The 7,500-nt window shown below is 53.0% G+C and overlaps 2 non-coding genes and 1 pseudogene across 2 annotated transcripts; all 3 read left to right on the forward strand.

The window, feature by feature from the left end:
• The first annotated feature begins 1,246 nt into the window (after positions 1 to 1,246).
• LOC137929221 (small subunit ribosomal RNA) lies at positions 1,247 to 3,150 on the forward strand. The gene has a single exon (XR_011108786.1). It is a non-coding gene; the product is annotated as a small subunit ribosomal RNA (ribosomal RNA).
• Positions 3,151 to 3,955: 805 nt separating this feature from the next.
• On the forward strand, positions 3,956 to 4,112 carry LOC137929236 (5.8S ribosomal RNA). The gene has a single exon (XR_011108798.1). It is a non-coding gene; the product is annotated as a 5.8S ribosomal RNA (ribosomal RNA).
• Positions 4,113 to 5,286: 1,174 nt separating this feature from the next.
• Positions 5,287 to 7,500, forward strand: part of LOC137929233 (large subunit ribosomal RNA) — a 4,899-nt pseudogene continuing 2,685 nt past the window's right edge.

A 7,500-nucleotide genomic window follows, 5' to 3' on the forward strand; every position in this document is an offset into this window, starting at 1 on the left:
AAATTTATGCATCGATACGCGAACGGGACCGGACTCTGTCGTTTTCAGAAATCGATACGCGAACGCATCGGCGGCTGGCTACGCGCAATCCGCGATCGGGTCGAACGATGATGATGATGATGATGATGATGATGATGATGATGACGACGACGATGACATCGAGATCAGGGTCAGATATAGATATGTAGATCGGTGGTATGCAATCGATACGCGAACGCTCTATCGCGCTACGCGGAGACGCATACAGTCGTTCCCGCATATACATGGGACTGGCGCGAGACGCGCCGGTCGGCCGAATCGAGTTCTCTCCGATGCTCTTCTGTTTTGTTTTGTTTGTTGGTGGTTGTGGAGTGTGGAGTGTGTTTTTTTGGTTGGTGGGGTGTGTGTGGTGGTGGTGTTAGTTTGTTTGCGGAGATTGCGTTTTTTTTAGATTTAGTTTTTTTTTTTTTTTTTATAAAAAAAAAAAAAAATTTAAAAATTATTCTTAGAAAACGCGCGCGAATCGAACAAAACTAATAACACCGATACACAAACAACGCGCGCCACCAACGAGAACGCCCGAAACTGAAACTTCTATAACCGACAAACGCACGAACGACACAGCGGCGGCGGGGAGGAGGGAAGAAAAAGGGGATCATCTCCCCACAACAACACACCGTAAACTGTGTCGGACGACGTCTCCGTTATGTAAGAGCGGAAGGCGTAAGAGAACGTCTCGTTTAATTAACGCGAACGGCGTTGGGCTCCCGAGTCGACTTCGGGGCGGCCCTTAACGCATCGCATCAACGAGCTCGTCGCGCGCTAGTCGCGCGACGGTCGATCATGATATATAAATCAAGGATTTCGGATCTCTCTAAAACCGGGCTGGAAATCGGTCATTGTTCGTTTTGCGAAACGATATTTTATAAAAGTGAAGATTTGTATGTGTCTCGTCAAAGAACGTTCCGATGAATCGGACGCGATGCCGCGTCCAAAGTAAATCTGGACGAACGCGAGGCGAGTGTTGAGATATACATTTTCCTCCGTGAACAGATAGAAAAACGAATTCATTTTGTTGTTGCGGTGTGGTGTTGTGTGTGTATTGTAATAAATACGCACGCACGCACGCACGCAAAAAGCTACCTAGGCACCGGCGCGTCACGGCGTTTCGAACGTCCGACGCGTCGCTTGTCACACGTCTATCATATCATCATCACCCTCATATCTCTCGTATGTGCGGTGTTGGTGTGTGTTAGCTCTAGCTAGCTCCCTGGTTGATCCTGCCAGTAGTTATATGCTTGTCTCAAAGATTAAGCCATGCATGTCTCAGTGCAAGCCGTATTAAGGCGATACCGCGAATGGCTCAATATATCAGTTTTGGTTCCTTAGATCTTACCTCGGTTACTTGGATAACTGTGGTAATTCTAGAGCTAATACATGCAATCAGAACTCTGACCAGTGATGGGATGAGTGCTTTTATTAGATCAAAACCAATCGACGGAGGGCCTCGCGTCCGAAGTCGTTAATTTTGATGAATCTGGATAACTTTTGCCGATCGCATGGTCCAGCACCGGCGACGCATCTTTCAAATGTCTGCCTTATCAACTTTCGATGGTAGTTTCTGCGACTACCATGGTTGTCACGGGTAACGGGGAATCAGGGTTCGATTCCGGAGAGGGAGCCTGAGAAACGGCTACCACATCCAAGGAAGGCAGCAGGCGCGCAAATTACCCACTCCCGGCACGGGGAGGTAGTGACGAAAAATAACGATACGGGACTCTTACGAGGCCTCGTAATCGGAATGAGTACACTTTAAATATTTTAACGAGGAACAATTGGAGGGCAAGTCTGGTGCCAGCAGCCGCGGTAACTCCAGCTCCAATAGCGTATACTAAAATTGTTGCGGTTAAAAAGCTCGTAGTTGCATTTGTGCGCCGCGCTGTCGGTGCACCGCATCCGCGGTGATACTGACACGTCTGCGGAGCATATCGTCGGTGAGCCGTCGGTAAAACGGCGGTTCAATATCAAAATCCTATCGCGGTGCTCTTCGGTGAGTGTCGAGATGGGCCGACAATTTTACTTTGAACAAATTAGAGTGCTCAAAGCGGGCTCAAAATGCTGCTTGAATATTTCGTGCATGGAATAATAGAATATGATCTCGGTTCTATTTTGTTGGTTTTCAGAACTCCGAGGTAATGATTAATAGGGATAACTGGGGGCATTCGTATTGCGACGTTAGAGGTGAAATTCTTGGATCGTCGCAAGACGAACATCAGCGAAAGCATTTGCCAAAGGTGTTTTCATCAATCAAGAACGAAAGTTAGAGGTTCGAAGGCGATTAGATACCGCCCTAGTTCTAACCGTAAATATGTCATCTAGCGATCCGCCGACGTTACTACGATGGCTCGGCGGGCAGCTTCCGGGAAACCAAAGATTTTGGACTCCGGGGGGAGTATGGTTGCAAAGCTGAAACTTAAAGGAATTGACGGAAGGGCACCACCAGGAGTGGAGCCTGCGGCTTAATTTGACTCAACACGGGAAATCTCACCAGGCCCGGACACCGGAAGGATTGACAGATTAACAGCTCTTTCTTGATTCGGTGGGTGGTGGTGCATGGCCGTTCTTAGTTGGTGGAGCGATTTGTCTGGTTAATTCCGGTAACGAACGAGACTCTAGCCTGCTAAATAGGCGTCGTCATTTAGGTGTGCGCCGCTCCGGTGGCGCAACTCACTGGCGACGTATTAAAATTCTTCTTAGAGGGACCGGCGGCTTCGAGCCGCACGAGATTGAGCAATAACAGGTCTGTGATGCCCTTAGATGTCCTGGGCCGCACGCGCGCTACACTGAAGGAATCAGCATGTTCTCCCTGGCCTAGAGGCCCGGGCAACCCGTTGAAACTCCTTCGTGCTGGGGATTGGGGTTTGCAATTATCCCCCATAAACGAGGAATTCCTAGTAAGCGCGAGTCATAAGCTCGCGTTGATTACGTCCCTGCCCTTTGTACACACCGCCCGTCGCTACTACCGATTGAATGATTTAGTGAGGTCTTCGGACCGACACGCGGTGGCTTCACGGCCGTCGGCGTTGCTGGGAAGTTGACCAAACTTGATCATTTAGAGGAAGTAAAAGTCGTAACAAGGTTTCCGTAGGGGAACCTGCGGAAGGATCATTAACGTGTGTGTATGTGTGCGAGACGCGTGATATGTTCACGAACGTTGTTGCGCCGCTGTTGCTGTTGTTGCTGTTGCGACGACGACGACGACGACGACGACGACTTCGTACATACCGTGTTTACACATATATATATGTAATACATCCATAATGATATATATATACGACATATATACATATATATGTACGTACGCGCGCGCTGCTGTTCGTATCTAATGCGGACGAGCGCGCGCGCGTGTGCGTGCGTGTGTGTGTGCGTGTTTGTATATATGTATAAAAAATAAAATGTGAAATAATTGTCTCTAGCGTCTATTACGCCTAACGGCGCAGCGGCGACGGCGCCGTGGCGGTGGCCGGTGGCGGTGGTGGCATTCGTCGAAAGTGCTACCGCCGCCGCTGCCTCCGCCGCCGTCGAAGCGGCCGGGTGGCGGAAAAACGCCGAGAGACGAGCGCCGACCGGGGCATACCAAACGGAGCGTTCGAAGCGGTGAAAATCCCCACTGCCTAGCTCAGGCCCTTTATTGTCGGTTGGCGCTATACAAAACGAAATTTAAGCGGTTAGAAAGATGACAATGTCGTGCGTCACGCCAGCTCGTTGGGGGGTGCGCGGGTCGTCGTCGTTCATCATTCTAAAGGATTCGCGTCGGGGCGTTAAGCTTTTTCGGTGCCGTTTCTTTATGAACGCCTCGGCGCACATGAATTCGACCAACTTTCGACGTTAATACATAAAAACGGACAATCAAGTGGCCGACGGCGAGAGCCGTAGGCCGCTACCGTAAGTAATAACAACATTAAGAAAAAACCATTACCCTGGACGGTGGATCACTTGGCTCGCGGGTCGATGAAGAACGCAGTTAACTGCGCGTCATAGTGTGAACTGCAGGACACATTTGAACATCGACATTTCGAACGCACATTGCGGTCCGTGGAGAAATATCCAGGACCACTCCTGTCTGAGGGCCGGCTGTTAAAATATAAAAACCACACTGTTCGGTGTAGAACGCGCGCTACGTGCGCTCGCGCCGGTCGATGCGCGCGGCGGTGACGCGCGACGCGGCGGCGGCGGGTTGGTGGGGGGTGATGAACGAGCTCGCGGACGGTGCGATGGGACGATCTCTAATAAGAGTCTCTCGTCCGCGCCGCCGCGGCTCTCACTCTCTCTCTCTCACTATCCGCCGTCGCTGTCGTCGCGCTGCCGCTGCCGCACTACCGCGCGCGGGCGAGCGGGCGCGCGCTCTTTCGAACAATTGACGGTTTCCGTTGAACGTTCTTCGCGACGGACGACGGACGGCGGGGTGCTGCACCCCTCACGTCCGCGTACGCGCGGAGCGCGTTTACGGTCCGTTTAAATATATCGAATTGTATTGAATATGAAACGAGTGTGAAAAGATTACACGCATCGCTAAGACGCGAGTCTTCGTAGTGCGGTCTTCGTCCGAGCTCATCGGTTCGTGTATACGATATAATAAAATATATCGGAAGCACAGACGACGCGTCTCCGACGGATGCGACCGGCAGGCGGTGAATGTTTTCTTGCGCGGCAAGCGTAACGCACACACAAACATATGTAAGTAAACATTACGTGATGTTCATGTGCGCGCGCGCCTAGCCCGATGCGAGAGAGTTCACCGCTCGTCGTCGCTACGCATCCGTATTATGTCGGTGATACGCGTCGTCGTTCCAGTGCGAACGTTATATTATCGTATCGATACGGACCGATACCGAAAGGGCCGGACGATCGATCGCTAACGAAAAGTACTCGCGCTCGCGTATGCGTGTCGAGATTTTCGTTTACGCTCGTATCATCATCATAATCATCATCGTCATCGTCGTCGTTCATCGCGCAACGCGTGTTGTGTGTGCAGCGTTGCGTTGTGCGTGCGCGCGTCTAGAGACCTCTAAGGACTCGCGACGCGCGCGCCTCGCGCACGCGCACTCGCTCTGCGACGCGCGATGATCGCGACGGTGGGGGTGGTGTACGGTAGGCGGACTCGACGTCCGAAGGGCGTCCCGCGACGACGACCGGCCGCCGTGCGCGCTTGCTTGCTTGCGCGCGCGGTCCGTCGGTTCGTCGTCGTCAAAAATATAATAAGGGACGTCGCGTACGGATATCGCGTCTGCCTCGAATTTTTATCGTTGGCCTCAGATCAGGGAGGATCACCCGCCGAATTTAAGCATATTAGTAAGCGGAGGAAAAGAAACTAACAAGGATTTCCCTAGTAGCGGCGAGCGAACAGGAAAGAGCCCAGCACTGAATCCCGCGATCGTCTCGAGCGCGGGAGATGTGGTGTTCGGGAGGTTCCGCTTTCTCGTCGTCGATACTCCTGTCCAAGTTCGTCTTGAACGGGGCCGTTTTCCCGCAGAGGGTGCCAGGCCCGTAGCGACGGAGGGCGGCGGCGAGAGGGACTCTCCTAAGAGTCGGGTTGCTTGAGAGTGCAGCCCTAAGTGGGTGGTAAACTCCATCTAAGGCTAAATATAACCGCGAGACCGATAGCGAACAAGTACCGTGAGGGAAAGTTGAAAAGAACTTTGAAGAGAGAGTTCAAGAGTACGTGAAACCGTTCAGGGGTAAACCTGCGAAACTCGAATGAACGAACGGAGAGATTCATCGTCATTCCGCGGCGTACGCGCCCGCGCTCTGATGCGACGTCCGGTCCGCCTTTAATCGGGCGCTGTATCGCGTCGCACGGGCCGGTGCGCGTCGACGTCCGCGGAGGGCGTGCACTTCTCTCTCAGTAATGCATCGCGACCCGTTCGGGTGTCGATCTAAGCGCCGCCGACGGGCAGCCCAGCGTTCACTTCGCGCGAGCGGAGTCAGGACGTTGGACCGTTTCGCGGTAGCCGATCGGCCGCCGGACGGTATAATGATAAGAATCGCGCACGCGCTCTCTAAAGGCGCGTCCGGCCCGACGCAAGATAACGTCGTACACGAGGTCCTGCCCGAGCGCGGACCTCGTTGCGGCGCGTCTGTCGTCGCAGCCGTGCTGTCTCGGACCGTGCGCGTCTCTGTCTGCGATGATTCAGTTTCGGGCACTCGCAGGACCCGTCTTGAAACACGGACCAAGGAGTCTAGCATGTGTGCGAGTCATTGAGTATTTGTATAAACTGAAAGGCGCAACGAAAGTGAAGGCGCGCGCTAGCCGCGCGCTCAGGGAGGATGGAGTGTACGTCCTTTGCGATCTGCACTCTCGCACTCCCGAGGCGTCTCGTTTCCAATCCGTGAATGCAGGCGCGCTCTGAGCAGAGATGCTGGGACCCGAAAGATGGTGAACTATGCCTGGTCAGGTCGAAGTCAGGGGAAACCCTGATGGAGGACCGTAGCGATTCTGACGTGCAAATCGATCGTCGGAACTGGGTATAGGGGCGAAAGACTAATCGAACCATCTAGTAGCTGGTTCCGTCCGAAGTTTCCCTCAGGATAGCTGGCGTCGATGAAGAACAGTCTCATCCGGTAAAGCGAATGATTAGAGGCATTGGGGCCGAAACGACCTCAACCTATTCTCAAACTTTAAATGGGTGAGAGCTCCGGCTTACTCGAACGATGAAGCCGGAGATCTGATGACGGTGCCAAGTGGGCCAATTTTGGTAAGCAGAACTGGCGCTGTGGGATGAACCAAACGTAGTGTTAAGGCGCCCAAAAAACGCTCATGGGACACCATGAAAGGCGTTGGTCGCTCATGACAGCAGGACGGTGGCCATGGAAGTCGGAATCCGCTAAGGAGTGTGCAACGACTCACCTGCCGAAGCAACCAGCCCTGAAAATGGATGGCGCTGAAGCGTTTTGCCTATACACTACCGTTACGGGCATATACGGCGAGCGCGTTTCGCGCGCACGCTTTATTAGGCCGTAACGAGTAGGACGAGCGCGGCGGAGAGCGCAGAAGGGTCTGGGCGCGAGCCCGCCTGGAGCCTCCGTCGGTGCAGATCTTGGTGGTAGTAGCAAATACTCCAGCGAGGCCTTGGAGGACTGACGTGGAGAAGGGTTTCGCGTGAACAGTAGTTGCTCGCGAGTCAGTCGATCCTAAGCTCAAGGAGAGATCTTATGTCGATGCGGCGTGTTTATTTTTATTTTTTTTTGAAAACAAAAAATTTAAGAACTAAATAACGCCCTTTGAGCGAAAGGGAATCCGGTTCCTATTCCGGAACCCGGCAGCGGAACCGTTTCAATAATCGTTCCCTCGTTTCAAAGCGAGTGTTCGACGGGGTAACCCGAAGTGGCCTGAAGACGCCGCCGAGGGGTCCGGGAAGAGTTTTCTTTTCTGCCTGAGCGTTCGAGTTCCATGGAATCCTATAGAAGGGAGATATGGTTCGGAACGCGAAGAGCACCGCATTTGCGGCGGTGTCCGGATAC

Source organism: Battus philenor, unplaced genomic scaffold, assembly GCF_028537555.1.
Source record: "Battus philenor isolate CCGP_79_NKW_IND1 unplaced genomic scaffold, ilBatPhil1.0.hap1 SCAF_45, whole genome shotgun sequence".
NCBI lineage: Eukaryota > Metazoa > Arthropoda > Insecta > Lepidoptera > Papilionidae > Battus > Battus philenor.